A 16177-nucleotide genomic window follows, 5' to 3' on the forward strand; every position below is an offset into this window, starting at 1 on the left:
CTGCTGATTTGGATTTCATTTCCTCCTGCTAAAGCAACAGATAGTAAAACAAGGGAGCCCTTGTAGGCGATTTGAAATTTGTACTACAAGAGTTTGTCTCTAAAGAATGAGCTTGGAATTTGTGTTTGCCTTGCTGTTCAGATAAGTGGTGGCAAGCTTTTTTTTCACTTTTTCTGTGCACAGTTTTTTCTGGAACATATTTTGTGAAGTGCCTATTTTTTATTTGCCAGTTTAAGCGCATATCATACCAATGTTACTGCATATTTATATAGATTCCAGTTTTTTTTGAGTAATGTTTTTTTTCTCCCACATGAGGGGAGCTGTTTTCCATTATTCTTTTTTCTGGTCTCAAGTGGAAACTTGTGATAGTTTAACCAGTTGAAAGGTTTGTTAAAAAGTCTGTGACATGTCCCTGGGTGAGTGAGGATTCTTCCTTTTTAATATATTCTTTGTATGGATTTGGCATAATGTCCTCTTAGCTATCGTATTAAGCAAAATTTGATATTAATGGTATATGATTTGATTCTTTGCTCTCTGTATTATAATAGTTCAGATAGTATCCAAATGGCACATGGATATAGCAAGGTTGGAGAGTTATCTGAATAATTATCTGGATAGATTGGGGTTTGGGTTTTAATTAAGAATCACATCCTTCAAGAACCTTGTTTATCTGGTTCAAGTTTATTTCACTTGATCAACCGCTAAGAGAAAATCTTTCAAAGTGGAATATAATATAAAGGGATTCATATTGTCCGAAAGGAACTCCAGTATCATGATAAAAAAGTAAAGATTCTGTCTACCCCTGCTGCATAGTTCCAGCCAAACCAAGCACACTGGCCACACAAGTAACAATAAACAAATTAAAAAATCAACATCAAATGCTTTCCCCCCCCCCCCCCCAAAAAAAATGTGTTTTTAAATATTTCTTAAAGGAAGACAGGGAAGACTGAACATATTTACCACCAGCTAATTTTTACCATGAGCTAAAAATTCTAGCATGGCTTTGTGAAAGACTCCCTAAGATAACTTGAGAAATAGAATATTTTTTGTATGGCGAATTCCATGGAGACATGTCCTAGTTCTGATCTGCACCTGTTGTTGGGGGCAGGTTGGATATTTTGTGAATGCAGAGCATGTTTACATTTAACTAATCAAAACTGCTATCCTCAGGTATTTATATTTTGCATTTGGGCAGGGGGCATGGTGGAAGGGGGGGAACATTTGGTGCCCCTCTCCAATCAGCTGACCAGCTACCCCACTGAACACAATACAAAGAGATCTGTGATGTACAAATTCCAGTTAATAAATTCAAAATAAAACAATTTTTTCTACCTTTGCTGTCTGGACATTTTATTTTTCTATTAGGTTGGTCCTGGTTTGTCTCTTCTGCTTTCCTGTGTCTTCTACTAATTCTCTTTCCAGTGGTTGCTGTCCATTTGCCTTGACTGGAGAGAGGAGAAAAGGCAAATGGACAGCAACCACTGGAAAGAGAATTAGTAGAAGACACAGGAAAGCAGAAGAGACAAACCAGGACCAACGTAATAGAAAAATAAAATGTCCAGACAGCAAAGGTAGAAAAAATTGTTTTATTTTGAATTTATTAATTGGAATTTGTACATCACAGATCTCTTTGTATTGTGTTCAGTGGTGTAGCTGGTCAGCTGATTGGAGAGGGGCACCAAATTTTCCCCCCTTCCACCATGCCCCCTGCCCAAATGCAAAATATAAATACCTGAGGATAGCAGTTTTGCTTAGTTAAATGTAAACATGCTCTGCATTCACGCACTGCACCTGTCTCTGATATACTGATCTTTCCCTTTCAGTTCTTTCCTCTTATTTTCTTTTCTGCTTCACTGTCCACTCAAAATTCACCCTCTTTCTCAACCTTCTCCTTTTTTCTTTTTTTTATACTTTTGCCCTAGCAATCCTATTTTTCATTTTGCTCCTTCCCCAGCCTCCTGTTCCTTTCTATCTTTCATCTACTCCTTACCACATTTTAACCTCTCTACTCACTATCCTCCTTTCACTCATCTCCTTGCCCCACCCCCACACATGATGACACCATGTCCAGCATCTCCCATCCTTCTACTCTTTTAGCTCAGCATCTCCTTTTCCTCTCTTCCCCACCTCATGGCCTGACATCTCTCTGTCCCTTTCCTTCTACCGTTGTTCTGTCCGAGCTGTCTTACTTCTTGCTCCCTCCCCCATGGTCCATCATCTCTTCTCCTCTTTATCCTCTCCCACCACAGTCCAATATTGCTCTCTCTCTTTCCTGCTGTTCTTCCCTTTTCCCTCCCCTTAATCTAACATCTCTCCCTTCTTCCCACCCTTCCACCCCCAGGTCCAACATTTCTCCTTCTCTCCTTTCCATTGTCCAGCATTTCTCCCTCCCTCTCTCCCTCCTATCTCTCTCTTTTTTTCCTGACTACTTTCCCATCCAGCATCTCTCCTCCTCTAGATCCAACATATCTCCCTTTCTTTTCCTTCCCTCCATCTCATTGTCCACCATATCTCTCTCTCTCCTCTGTTTCCGGGCCCATCATTTCTTTCTCCAGTCATCTTCCCCCAACTCCAGTCCAGTATTGAAACATACTAGTTGATGGCAGATAAAGACCCATATGGTCCATCCAGTCTGCCCAACAAGAGAAACTCACAGCACATGGTATGATGCAATACTAAATACATATACTTGATCCTGATTTGTCCTTGCCATTTTCAGGGCACAGACCTTAGAAGTCTGCATGGCACTGGCCTTGTGCTCCAGATACTGAAGCTGAATCAGGCTAGCCACGATCAGGGCACATACTGTAGAAGTCTGCCCAGCACTGGCTTTGCTTCCCAACTACTGGTAACACTATACTCCAGGGAGCCCTGGGGTCCAGCATCTCTTCTCTTTCTCCCCACCCTGTTCTTATGTCTCCCTCACCTTCCAGGACTACGTTACAAAGCATTTCCCTTCACTTAGGGTTACCAGCATTCTTTCTGTTGCTTGCCACCCCATTCTGACACAACTTCCTGTTTCCGCCAGGATGGAATGAGGCAGAGGGAAAGTTTTGTAGCAGCACCAGGCAGCGTATCAGAATAGCTGCCGTGCTGGCACTAGTCCATCAGACAGTAATAGTAGTAGTAGTAGTAGTAGTAGACAGGTTGTATTGTTAATGAGCTGAGAAAACAATATTGAAATTTACCAGCTCTTTACTGTGACCATAATTTATTGACCTGTAACTCACACACAAGGCTTCACAAACTTCACCTCATCTGACAGAAGAATGCTTGGTATTGATATATTTGAACATCTCACCTTGACCATGTCTGCCTGGGTCTCACTATATAGCAAAATGGAAGTCTTCATTGAACAGAATGGCACGCTGCACACTTTTCCTGGGGTCTAAAACTGTATTCATTTATCCTCTCACTTCACATTCTTGTAGAAATTTATCTTCTTGCACCAGAGTTGACCTAAGGTTAGATATGAAGAGAACAAATTACTGAATGCATTTTCTTCCAAGGATTGCTATAAATAGCCTGCTTCCCTGCATAAGCCATTTGATCTCTAGATACACAGCAATAAATATGTTCCTCCTGCCCAAAAGTGTTATATAACTCTTTGGAAGCTGTGGTTGATACATCAAGTGTAAAGGAAAAAAAAAGGCCTTTGACTATTTCATTTGAATTATTCATGCAGGTTTTAAAATGCCAGTGGTTCATTTGTGAGCTTTAATGCAATAATCCGTTATTCTTATCTTTTCAATCAGCTGATAGCTAATTTGTTTTCAATTCTGAAATTGCTCTTGTTTGTGACATTTTAAAAACCCAGTGATGTGAAAATAGCATCAAACTGTATTAGGTCCATGGTTTGAGTACCTCGATTGCTTTGGTTTAGCTTAAAAGGCATTGATTTTGATCTTATATTTTCTTTGCCAAAGGGTCATGCCAGTCATTGCATAGTGCAATGATTTAGAAATGGGGATGACCGTTTGCTGCATGAGGTTTCACTTGCTGTGGTTCTGCCCCCAGCCCACCAATCCCATTTAATATTTTTTACTTATTTTTTGTTACATTTGTACCCCGCGCTTTCCCACTCATGGCAGGCTCAATGCGGCTTACATGGGGCAATGGAGATTTAAGTGGCTTGCCCAGAGTTACAAGGAGCAGCCTGTGCCTGAAGTGGGAATCAAACTCAGTTCCTCAGGACCAAAGTCCACCACCCTAACCACTAGGCCACTCCTTCACTGTTGCTACTATTTGAGATTCTACATGGAATGTTGCTATTCCACTAGCAACATTCCATGTAGAAGTCGGCCCTTGCAGATCACCAATGTGGCCGCGCAGGCATCTGCTTCTGTGAGTCTGACGTCCTGCACGTATGTGCAGGACGTCAGACTCACAGAAACAGAAGCCTGCGCAGCCTTCTACATGGAATGTTGCTAGTGGAATAGCAACATTCCATGTAGAATCTCCAATAGTAGCAACATTCCATGTAGAATCTCCAATAGTATCTATTTTATTGTTGTTACATTTATACCCTGCGCTTTCCCACTCATGGCAGGCTCAATGCGGCTTACATGGGGCAATGGAAGGTTAAGTGACTTGCCCAGAGTCACAAGGAGCTGCCTGTGCTATTTAAGCTGTACCTGAAGCAATGGATAGTTAAGTACTTACCCAAGTTCACAAGGAACTACAGTGGGATTTGAACCGGGTTTTCCTCGTTCTCTGCCTGCTGCTCTAACTATTATGCTACTCCTCCACTCTGAAGTCAATAAAAAAAGTGGAGTCAATCAATGAAGATAGGAACCAGATGATTCTTTGATATATTCAATGACTGAAGATGGGGTAAACCCGACACGGCTATGTTTTGGCACAACACGTGTCTGCTTCAGGGGCATAAACTCTAAAAACAAATATAAGAAAAAAACTTAATAAATAAAAATGTATTGTAAACATAAATACATAAAAACAAAGCAAATGGAAAGTAAAACCTAAAACACCAGACATCAGTTCATAATTATCGTAATTATTATCTGAAAACTATTGACCTCATCAACTTTCGAATAGCACTAAAAACTTTTCTTTTTAACAAGACTTACCAGAATGATCAACAATAGGAACTCTAACACATCGCCAATTACTTGTTAATCTAACTGTTTTCTGATATGTTTTTTTTAATTGATTATATCCATTATGTTACACCTGTTCTTTATGTAACCAATTGTTTATCTACTCTTGATTAACACTTGCTTTGATGTACTATTGTAAGCCACATTGAGTCTGCAAATAGGTGGGAAAATGTGGGATACAAATGCAACAAACAATCAAACAAACAAATAATACAGTATGTCTTAGTGTGCTTTCAATTACTTCTTCAACAAAAGAAACATACGAACTGATGTCAGATAAAGATTATATAGCCCATTCAATTTGCCCATCTGTTCCTCTGATCTCTTTCCCACCCATCTACTCAGCTCTATCTCCCTTACAGTTATCCTTTCTATCTGTCATACACTCAAATCACTTTCCATTGCAACTGTTCCTGATGTCTTCAGACATACTGTGGTTACACCATCCCTTACTAAACCATATCTGCACTTCTAACTATTGTCCTGTTTCCCTACTTCCTTTCTTAAACGTGCTGTTCATTGCTGCATCTTGACTTTCTTTCATCTGAAGCCAGGGGCGTAGCCAGACAACAGATTTTGGGTGGGCCTAGGCAAGAATTGGGTGGGCACCAAGTGTTCTCCCCCCCCAAAAAAAAAAAAAAATCTCAGCTGGTGGGAAAATGCTTCTTTCCACCTTGGCAGCAGGAATGCACTGAAAACTGAGCAGGCGCAGGTGCCGGTGTCGTGGAGAGTAGCGTTTTTGTTACCATTAGGGGGAAATCTTCAGGTGGCGGAGCTTGGGATTCCCACCAGTTACCACTAAACATGTGGTACTGTTGGGTGGGCCTGAGCCATAAATGGGTGGGCCCTGGCCCACCCAAGCCCACCTGTGGCTAAGCCACTGTCTGAAGCTATTCTTGATCCACTATGATCTGGATCTCACCCTCTAGGTTCTATAGAAATAGCCCCTGCCAAGTTCTCCAGTGACCCATCCCTGGCCGGATCCCAGGGCCTTTACTGAATCCTCATTCATCTTTACATTTTTACTGCTTTTGCTATTGTTGATCATCACCTATTCATTGATATGCTGTCCTACCATCATTAAGTCTTGGAAATTGGAAGGCTTTAAACCCAGAAAAGAAATATCATTCTAGTAGAAAACAAAAAAAAAAACCCATCTTCAAAACACAATCTCAATCCCTGGCCAAAGGAAAAACCACAAATAATGTAGAAGGCACAGGGTCCACTTCCATTGAAGTTTGCAAACTCTGAGACATCTAAACTCAACGGATACCCGAGAGGTACTCTGCATAAGCAAATCCAAGGAAGAAATCTTTTTAACTGGTACATAGTAATACTTTTTGAACTACCCTCTGGCTGAAATGATTGGATTATGATGAAAATTCAAAATTTAAATCTTCTCTGATAGTCGTCCATGTTCTCAAGTTTAACAGGGAAGTTTGAGATAATGTAGAAAAGTCCAAGAGATCTTTTTCAAGACTTTGAAATGTATTTAGCATGTTTTACCAAAGAATTGTCATAAATCCTGCATTTTCCCTGGAAATCCTTAGTCAAAGTTGTAAGGTGATCATATCCCAGATAAAATCTAAAGTAAGCACTGCTGGTTTAACCACTCCAAGCTGACCTGAGATCACCACAATTCCGTGACCTCAGAGATTCCTCCTTCATCAATAATTATCACCTTTCATGGAAAACTCAATTTCTGTGTCTCCAAAGAGAGAACATTGCTCCTGTAGCCAAGAAAGTCTCTCTGAATCTGTTGACGTCGGACCAGTGACTAGCTAGTTAGTCTTCTCTTGTAGCAACCAAGGAGCACACTTCGGTTCAGCTCTATGGATCCTGAAACAGGAACAGTGGAGGACTCTAAAGTTTGGAGGATAGACAGCTAAAGGAAGATAGAGCGGATGTCTATAAAATCCTAAGTGGAGCAGAAAGGATAAACATGAATCAATTATTTACTTTTTAAAGCACCACTAAGACTAGGGTATATGCTGTGAAGTTAGTGACAGCTTCAGTAGTTGGAGAACAAGGCCAGTGCCAGGCAGAATTCTACAGTCTCTGCCCTGAAAATGGCAAGGACAAATAAAAGATCAAGTATGCATATTGTGAAGGAGAGGACCTGGGGGTAGATAGGATGGAAGTGGAAGAGGAAGAAGGGAGGCGGCTCACGAGCAGATGTAGGCAGAACAGAGCCTTGCCTCCATTCCATCCCCAGAGAGCGAGAGAAGTAGTAATGCCCTCTAGAAAATGGTGGAGGGAAAAGGACTACATTACCCAGCATCCCCCGAGAGAGAGCAGAGAAAGGTTCGTGACCCCTGTAAAATGGAGGAGAGGAAGATACTACATTTCCCAGCAACCTCGGGGCAAAGCCTGGTACAGAGATTACCTTCCCCAGCAGGAACAGGGGGAGAACTCTAACAAGGAAAGGGTGGTGCCCCTGCAGGGTAATCAAGGGAAAGAGGAACAGCTGCAAAGTGGGTGGGACGGGGAGCCCATGGAGTATCAAGAAGCTGGGCAGAGAGAAAGAGAGGAGAGCGAGGAAGAGCCTATGGACCTCTCAGCCTGGGCTCACTCCTTAGGTAACAAAATAAGAGAGCAGGTAACCTCATGGTATAGTAGCTGGGCTAAGTGAGGAAAGAGGAAAGGTCATGTGGGAGAATGGGTCAGTGCTTAGAGAGAGTGACCCAGATGGGTGGGGCCTTTTCATTTTCCAGAGCTCAGGCTGTGATTGAACTGTGAGTTTAAAGAGTTCTGGTTGAAGAGGGATGAGAGATTTTCTCAGAGTGGGCTGAGCCCCAGCAGGAGGAAGGTGGAGTGTGAACTGTGGCTAAAAAGCCTAAAAGAAGCTGAAGGGGTTTGAGCTGTGTGCTGAAGCCTCAAGAACTGTGTTGGTTTGTTTTTTTGGAACTGCTTGCAGTATTTTGCCCCCTCCCAAGGGAGAGGGGGGGGGGAGAAAGAAGACCCAGGGCTATAAAACTGTCTGAAAGGAACCCAGCTGGGTGCTGGAAGCCTGGGAGTTAAAAGTTGTTTTTTTTCTTGCTGTGTTTGTACCCCTGAGAGGAGCAACAGGGGAAATTGTGAGGTTTTTTTTTCTGCTTCAAGTATTTTGTCTTTTTGAACTGCTGGACTGTTGGATCCCAAGCAAAATGAAGAACTTGTTAGTTTTGCTTTGAAGTTGATTTCTTTGAGCCTGCCCTGTGGACTGCAGTGAACCAGGAGGTTGGGCAGCAAAGGATGAAGAGGAGATCTCGAGGACCCTCAGGCGGAGGGTAGGATCATTTTTACAATATATAGTATCACATCATTCCTTATGCCAGTGGTTTCCAAACCTGGTCCTGGAGGCACCCCAGTTAGTCAGGTTTTCAGGCTGTCCACAATGAATATTCATGAGAGAGATTTGCATGCAATGGAGGCAGTGTATGCAGATTTCTCTCCTGAATATTCATTGTAGATATCCTGAAAACCTGACTGGCTGGGGAGCCTCCAGGTCCAGGTTTGGAAACCACTGCCTTATGCTATGAGTTTATTTTGTTGGTAGAGTAGGTGGACCGTACAGGTCTTTATCTGCCATCATCTACTACAGTGGTTCCCAAACCTGATCCTGGAGGCACCCCAGCCAGTCAGGTTTTTGGGATATCCACAATGAATATTCTTGAGAGAGATTTGCATGTAGTGGAGGCAGTGCATGCAAATATCTCTCTTGAATATTCATTGTGAATATCCCCAAAACCTGACTGGCTGGGGTGCTTCTAGGACCAGATTTGGGAACCACTGATCTACCATGTTACCATGTAACATTTACAAAAAAGAGGAGAAAAATATTCTTTTTGCTCAACACAGTTAAGTTCTGGAACTCATTGCCAGAAGATAAATGTTCCCTTTATGGCATGAAGATGGAATGAAAGTATGACGGGCAATTTTATAATCTTGGCATATGCATTAGTGTGCCCCTTGAACCTGTAATGCTTAGAATACTAGCACTTGTGTGCATCGGTGTACACTTCTCCAAAAAAATGCAAGCAGGGTGCATACAGATGGGTGAAGCATGTGAAGGCTATGGTCTGGGCTCCTAGTTCAGTGACTACCATAAGTTGTATCAGGGACGTAGCCAGACTTCGGCGGGAGGGGGGTCCAGAACCCAGGTGAGGGGGCACATTTTATCCCCACCCCCGCCATTTCCGTCCCCCCCCCCCGCCGCCTTCACCAACTTTGCCCCTCCTGCTGACGACCCTCTCAACCCCCCCTCCTGCTGCCAACCCTCCCCTGTCGTCGTCGACTACCTTTGCTGGCGAGGTCCTCTTGCTTCCCGTGTAAGGCTTCGTTCTGTTTCTGACGTCTGTCAGAAACAGAACGAAGCGCTGCGCGGGAAGCAAGAGGACCTCGGCTGGCAGGGGTTGGGGTCCCCCACCAGCAAAGGTAGCCCACGTCGACGGCGGAGGAGGGTTGGCGTCGGGAGGTGGGTCAAGAGGGTCGTCGGCAGGGGGGTCCTGGACCAAATCTACGTGGGGCCCAGACCCCGTGGCCCCACGTAGCTACGCCCCTGAGTTGCTTGTCTCCCTGATACAGTCACACGTTTGTGGTTACGTCAGGTCTGTAAGTGCGTAAATGTTAGGTGCACCAATACTGGGTTACACTAGTATTCTAGATCAGAATCTGGGTGCCCATGTTCCATTATAGAACAGGATCCTACTGCATGCCGTTGGGGTGCCTATGTGGAAGTGCCCATTTATAGAATTACCCCATGCTACATGAAGAATGTAAGTTGCGAGAAAGCACACAAACTGTGTTCTTCATGTTCCTGGAAGCATCGGGTCCTATGTCACAGCCTGATACGCTTGGGTGGCAAGTTATAGGGGCTTTAGCAGACCCCTGGTTCTCATCTACCTCTGAGGCTCCTTCCAGTCTACCTTAAGGATTCTGCGTTGTCTAATAGGTTTGCGGCAAGACTGAATCCCTATCGCTCTTGACCCTGCCAGCACTAGGTTTAAAATGGCACCAGCAAACACTAGTGGTAGTCTTGTGGTATTACTGCAGGGGCCAAGTTGCCTTATCAGGCCTTAATGTAGGCCCAGAGTGCCTACAGGGAGGGGGGGAGAGGTCTTATGAGGGAGTTTATTTGAGAGGGGGAAGCTCTCCAGGGGGAGTGGGAAGCAGGAAGCCCTTGGATGAGGGAATTGTTTGGGAGGAGGAAGCTTTTCTGGGGGGGGGGGAGATGAGATTGTTAGGGAGGGGCAATGGGGCGGGGGGGGGGGTCCTCAGGAGGAGGTAAGGATCAGGGTTCTGTTAATGCCCCTATAAAATTATTCCTGGAAGCAGTGGCTTAGGAAGGGGGGCGGTGGGGCGGTCCGCCCCAGGTGCATGCGCTGGGGGGGGGGGGTCGGCTCGCTGGTTCCCTGCTCTTTCTGCCCCAGAACAGGTTACTTCCTGTTCCGGGGCAGAGAAAGCAGGGAAGCAGCAGAGCCAATGCAGCTCCCAGTGACGTGCACTGAGGGTGGATCGGCCCTCCCGCCTGCCCCCCGCTGAAAGGTAGGGTGCGTTTTGGGGGGGGGTGCGCTCCGGAGGGGGGGGCGCTGTGCCCTGCACCCGGGGGGGGGTGCGCGGGTGCGCAGCGGCGACCCATCCCGGGTGTCAGGCACCCTCGCTACGGCACTGCCTGGAAGCATTGTCTGCCAGCTCTCTGACGGCTGTACTTTTCCAGGAATAACATGGCATGAACCATGTTTTTAAATTTACATATTAATAAGCTGTTTGCATGCATTCTTATACTTTCTCATTACTATGTAACCCACAGTAACTTCAAACAATGTGCATTACAGTAATATAATGTACATTAGTTCCTTTTAACACATGTCAAGAGGCAAATGACACATGTTACTCTGAAAAGAAGACAGAAAAACTCCACAGCAATGAAATATAAAGCATTAGCAATATTTCTTAAGGAAATGTTTTGATAGGTATTCAGAAGTCAGGAAACTCATAACTATTTGTTCTGCACAGCAGAGGAGCAGAATTTGCATATGCACAGAAACCTGCATTCAGATAGGGAAATGAACTTCTACAACATTAAAAGCAGACAAATAGGAATCAGAGTCAGAAAATACATTCATTTTGACAGTTCATTTAAGAAAATTACATTTTTCTCCAAAGTTTTCATCCGAACACATCAATTAGTTGAAAAAAAAAAGGTGGTTCCAATAGGTTGTAATGTAATTTTAATTCATGAAGGCAATAATTTGAAAGTCAGAGCCCTTCTCTTTACAAGAAAATCATTAGCACTTTTTTTTCTTTCAGACCTTCACATAATGTCACCGCTTAGGAATGGCAGCTTCCCAGAATGAAGGATAGTGAACTTGTGGCTCATAGAACATGTCAGTCACTCTGGCAGAGTTGTGGAGGAGCATAGGCGTAGTTTGACTGTTTCATTTGGGGGGGCAAAGAATGGGCGGAGCATATTAGCATATCATTTGCATATATACATATGCAAATTAATATGCTAATATGGAGGAAGGAATTGAAATTTACAGGCAAAATATCACAGATGCACATTTCAAAAAGCTGACACATTTCAATTAATAAATTATGAATAAAATACTTTTATCTACCTTTGTTGTCTGATCATTTAGTTTTTCTATTTGCTTTGGTCCCAGTGTCTTCTGTTTTATGCAGTGTCTTCTTTCCAGTAGGCTTCCCTCTGCTCCACACCCCTCCCAGTCCCATCCATCTTCTGCTCCTTCCCTCTGCTGTGCCTGACCTCTCCCAATCCCATCCATCTCCTGGTCCATCCCTCTGCTCCCCACCCCTCCCAGTCCCATCCATCTCTTGCTCCTTCCCTCTGCTCCCCACCCCTCCCAGTACCATCCATCTTACTACTACTACTTAGCATCATCTTCCCTCTGCTCCCCACCCCTCCCAGTTCCATCCATCTTCCTTCTACTGCCCCCCCCCCCGCGAGGTCCAAGATCGTGACTCCGTTTACCCCCTCTCTTCCTGCCTCCCTCCGGCGCAGGCAACAGTCTTCAGCTTTTTCAGCGTTCCTGGCAGCGGTAGCGATGTACACGCTGCCTTCGGTCTGCCCCGGAAGCCTTCTCTTCAAGTTCCTGTTCCCACCTATGCGGGAACAGGAACTTGAAGAGAAGGCTTTGGGGCAGAGCCGAAGGCAGCGTGTACATCGCTACCGCTGCCAGGAACGCTGAAAAAGACTGCTGCCTGCGCCGGAGGGAGGGAGGAAGAGAGAGGGGTAGACGGACACGCTCCTCTCCGTCCGCTTGGCTTCCCTGCCCTCTCTGTCTGCGTCCCGCCTTCCTCTGAGGAAGGCGGGACGCAGACAGAGAGGGCAGGGAAGCCAAGCGGATGGAGAGGAGCGCGTGCCTGCATGTGTTGTTTTTTTTTAAACTAATGGCGCGGCGGCGCCTCGTCGTCGTTTGGGTGGGCATTGCCCCTCCCCCCCAGTCTACGCCTATGTGGAGGAGACAGGGGGTTTATCGCCTAGCCCAATGGGGTAGATCTTCAGCTGAAGATGATGGCCGTCACCAGTGTTATTCCTGGGTTTTTCATGCCAGCTCATGTCCAGGCACCGGCTTAGAATATCCAGGTTTATGCAGCCAGTTATCTTTTTATGCGGTTAAGGGGTCCTTGTACAAAGCAGCGGTAAGCTCACCACGGGCTTACCATGTGGCAGTCTGGAAATACTGTTGGCCCAATGGGGTTACCGCTATATGAACACCCGCGGGAGGTGGTGGAGATGAAAACGGTAATGGAATTCAAACATGCGTGGGATAAACATAAAGGAATCCTGCGCAGAAGGAAGGGATCCTCAGGAGCTTAGCCTAGAATGGGTGGCAGAGCTGGTGGTTGGGAGGCGGGGCTAGTGTGGGCAGACATATACGGTCTGTGCTGGGGCTGGTGGTTGGGAGGCGGAACTAGTGCTGGGCAGACTTATACGGTCTCTGCCAGAGCCAGTGGTGGGTGGCAGGGATAGTGCTGGGCAGACTTATACGGTCTGTGCCAGAGCTGGTGGTTGGGAGGCAGGGTTGGTGGTTGGGAGGCGGGGATAGGGCTGGCCAGACTTATACGGTCTGTGCACTGAAGAGGACAGTACAAATAAAAAAAGTAGCACATATGAATTTATCTTCTTGGGCAGACTGGATGGACCGTGCAGGTCTTTTTCTGCCGTCATCTACTATGTTACTATGTATATATGGAGTGAACACTATAAGAGCAATTCTTTAAGACACCCCCAATCCAGTCCAAAACTCTTTCTTCCTCCCAATCCAAATGAGCTGAGGACTGATAGCAATATATCATGATCTACCAAGTGGAAGGCACAAGACATCAAACTGTAGTAGGCCTGCCCTGTGCCCTCTGCTCAGCAGAGAACTTCCCTTGGCCTATAATGTCCCTATAACAATTTTGGTACTGAACTGTCTATGGAAACCTGACTGAGTAGTGTAATAGCTCATATTTCTCCAGATATGATTGTAATTATGTGATTACAAATCCTTCCATAAATTTTAATAAATAGTGAAATGGATGTGCAATTTGTGACGACATGCAACCCTACCTTTGGATTTTTTTGGACTAGGTGTCAAAATTATTCCGCCCCCTAATGGAGGAAAGTTCCCATGGGTAACATATCAGAGATCCAGATCCTGAGACACTCCCCAAAAAAGAGATGCAGCCTTCATCAGAGAGTTTGGACAACAATCTAAAGTACAAATAACTGAATTATATTTATTGAAAAGTATATTAAACTCACTTATGATTGGTGCACTAAAAACTTCCCAGGTTCTGTCTAATGGTACATCCTCATTACTGACCAACAAGAAAAGGTCTTTCCCTTTAAAAAAAAAAAAAAACTAATCTAAGTTGTTTGCCCCAACTTGACATTTCGTTCTTTAGATTGTATGCTCCTTTGAGCAGGGACTGTCCTTCTTTATTAAATTGTACAGCGCTGCGTAACCCTAGTAGCGCTCTAGAAATGTTAAGTAGTACCGTGTTTCCCCAAAAATAAGACACTGTCTTATATTAAATTTTGCTCCCCAAGACCTGCTAGGTCTTATTTTCAGGGGAGGCCTTATTTTTCGGGGAAACATCGGGGTCACCCCCCCACCCGAGATTGCCGGCTCCCCCCCTCGATCGGCGGCTCCCCCTGCCCTCAGTCGCTCCCGGAACTAACCTCTTAAACGCTTCCTTTCACCATTCATCTTCGCACTCGCCGCAAGCAGCAGGGCAGGCCACTCCTTCCTTCCGTGTCCCGCCCTCGCCTGACGTAACGTAACGTCAGGCGAGGGCGGGACACGGAAGGAAGGAGTGGCCAGCCCTGCTGCTTGCAGCGAGTGCGAAGGTGAAAGGAAGCGGTTAAGAGGTTAGTTCCCGGAGCGACTGAGGGCGGGGGGAGCCGCCGATCGAGGGGGGGAGCCGGCTATCTCGGGTGGGGGGGTGACCCCGATGTTTCCCCGAAAAATAAGGCCTCCCCTGCTAGGTCTTATTTTCGGGGGAGGCCTTATATTTTCAAATTGCAGCAAAACCTCTACTAGGTCTTACTTTCGGAGGATGTCCTATTTTCGGGGAAACACGGTAGTAGTAGTTAGCAAGGGAGCCCTTACCGCCACCTCAGTGGTAAGTTTCCCTCTACATGGCTATGCGGTAAGTGCAATCTTCCTGCATGGACATTTATTTTTTTTTTATGGCCTTTTTACCTGCTCTGATAAAAAGGGCCTCAGCATGCAGTAAAAACAGCATGGAATTTTATATCAGCTGGTGACCCAATGCCCCTGATGCAGCCATTTTATACTTGCGAAACATGGCCATGTCGGAGATTTCTTGTTAAATTTCTGGGAGCTTTTAATCTATTAATAAAAACTATGTTTTTTTAACAAGGTCTGCCTTGTTGTTTTATCTTCCATGTTAGATTTGGCAGACCACCTGCCTGGCTGCTTTTTGTTTCATTTCTTTTTTTGGCCTTTTTACCTGCTGCGGTAAAAAAGGCCTCAGCACGCGGCAACAACAGAAGCTGCCACTAGCGCGAGGCCCCTTTTACCACAGCTTAGTAAAAGGGCCGCAAAACAATAGGACTATTTATTTTATTTTATTTATTTTATTTGTTACATTTGTACCCCACATTTTCCCACCTATTTGCAGGCTCAATGTGGCTTACATAGTACCGTCAAAGGCGTTTGCCCAGTTGGTGGATAACAAATACAAAGTTGTATAGTGATCATATGAGGTATAAGTGGAGGGTCGGAATGGTTGAAGATTGCGTGTTGTCCTGTTCGATCATAGTCATGCTGTGTTGGTAGGTGAGGAGGGTTACATGAGGTCATTGGGGGTAGGCCTTTTTGAAAAGGTTGGTTTTTAGTGATTTCCTGAAGTTCAAGTGGTCGTGGATTGTTTTCACAGCTTTTGGGAGCCCATTCCATAGTTGTGCGCTTATGTAGGAGAAGCCGGCTGCGTAAGTTGTTTTGTATTTCAGTCCTTTGCAATTTGGGTAGTGTAGGTTTAGGTAATATCTTGACGATCTGACTTTGTTTCATATTGGTAAGTCTATGAGGTCTGTCATGTATCCTGGGACTACGCCGTATATGATTTTGTGGACTAAGGTGCAGATTTTGAAGATGATCCGTTTTTTGATTGGGAGCCAATGCAACTTTTCTCGGAGGGGTTTGGCACTTTCAAAGCGTGTTTTGCTGAATATCAGCCTGGCTGCTGTATTTTGGGCGGTTTGGAGTTTTTTTTTTATGAGTTGTTCTTTGCAGCCCGCGTAGATTCCGTTGCAATAATCTATGTTTTATGCAGTCTGATGTGACTGCTTAATTTAGGGGGTTAAGTACTGAATATTGGCAGTTAACCATGTAAGTGCTGACTCCACCCATGGACCACCCACAAAAATAGTTCATTTTTACGATAGTGGTCTGTGGTGATATTTAGCCGCACTACCCATTTAAGAATTGGTGAATGTCAGCCGATAGCTCTGCACCGGCAGCTTAACTGGCCAAGAGCCTTTTCTGACCAGTTAAATCACTTTGAATATCGACCCTGATCTGTCTTAGCATCTGAGATTC

General features: G+C 45.0%; 1 protein-coding gene across 1 annotated transcript in view; it reads left to right on the top strand.

Moving 5' to 3' along the window:
- SORCS1 (sortilin related VPS10 domain containing receptor 1) overlaps nucleotides 1-16177 on the top strand; it is a 588550-nt gene that overhangs the window by 86465 nt on the left and 485908 nt on the right. The gene's annotated exons all lie outside the window — the stretch shown is intronic.

The sequence above is a fragment of the Microcaecilia unicolor genome, chromosome 5 (genome assembly GCF_901765095.1).
Source record: "Microcaecilia unicolor chromosome 5, aMicUni1.1, whole genome shotgun sequence".
In the NCBI taxonomy this organism is placed as follows: Eukaryota; Metazoa; Chordata; class Amphibia; order Gymnophiona; family Siphonopidae; genus Microcaecilia; species Microcaecilia unicolor.